Below are 1257 nucleotides of genomic sequence, written 5' to 3' on the forward strand. Positions count from 1 at the left end.
ACCTTGATAGCCCGCTTGATGGGCCCAGACAGCAAACTGCCAAGGACACAATAGGCTGCATGTGATAGTGTATTCTGCTTCGACCAAGACAAAGGAACTGTGACCGGATTTCCCCAGGGGGGGCAAGGAGCTGCGCCTTTTCCTTTGTCCTCCAAAATGACTCACAGGAAGGGGGGAGAGGGGCACTGACCAGGTGTTGAGATACTCAAGTTACCTGCCCAATCCCTCCCCTGACTCCTCCTGTTTTTAATATAATCATGATGTAAATATGATGTAATTCTGGGGGTGTAGCTAAGGGGATTAGCAACTAATAAAAGTTAGGGTCTGCTTTTGTTCTGGGCTTCCATTTTGCTTCACCTCGTGGGCGGTGGGAGTCCTGTCGCGACAGTCTTTCCTTAATAAACACCAAGCCTACTGGCTGCTGTTTTGCTCTGAATTGCTCTGGTTGGTGTCTTTGTTTCGTCCAAGGGAGCCCTCGGATTTTCCGGTAACAGTTTTGGCGACCGTGCTCAGGGACACTTGGTTCTCCTGCAAAGGTGAGGGGGGATATAGAGGGGATCGGGCGCCACTGGGCAACCTTAGCCCGGGGATCCTTTTTTCCTCTCCCTGTCTCCTCTTTGTGGGCGGTAATCAACTGTCACCAAAAGCCCAACCAGAGAGAGCAAAGGCGAGGTAAAAGCCGGCTAAAGAAAAGGATCCCTGGATCTGCGGGGGACATCTTCGAACGTGAGTATGGTTTGAAGTAAATACATTGGGACGGGGGTTGGAAAAGGGAACATCTCCACGACAGCCAGACTTTCCTTCTTTCATTTCCGACGTTACCCCTCGGAGTCGGCCGGGAACGTCCTATAAACTCTCTCCTTTTCTCCCCCGATTCTCCCCTTCGGAAAGTGGCCAGGGAGATCGCGGAACTTTACTGTCTGACGTTACCCCTCGGAGTTGCCTGGGAACGTCTATAACTTTTTCTTTCTCTCCCCAATTTCCTTTTCGGAACGTGGCCGGGAAATTGTGGCACCTTTACTGTTTTCCGACGTTACCCCTCGAAGTCGTCCAGGAACGTCTAAATCTCTCTCTCCTTTTCTCCCCTGTTTTCCGTCTTGGAATTGAGTCCGGGAAAGCGTGGCTCTTTTACTGTTTCTCTGACGTCCCTCCCTCGGAGTCGTCCGGAGGCGTCCTTCAAAATCTCCCTCTCTCCTTTTCTCCCCCATTTTCCGTCTTGGAATTGAGTCCGGGAAAGCGTGGCTCTTTTACTGTTTT

This window comes from Podarcis liolepis, assembly GCF_965112155.1.
Source record: "Podarcis liolepis genome assembly, chromosome: W".
NCBI lineage: Eukaryota > Metazoa > Chordata > Lepidosauria > Squamata > Lacertidae > Podarcis > Podarcis liolepis.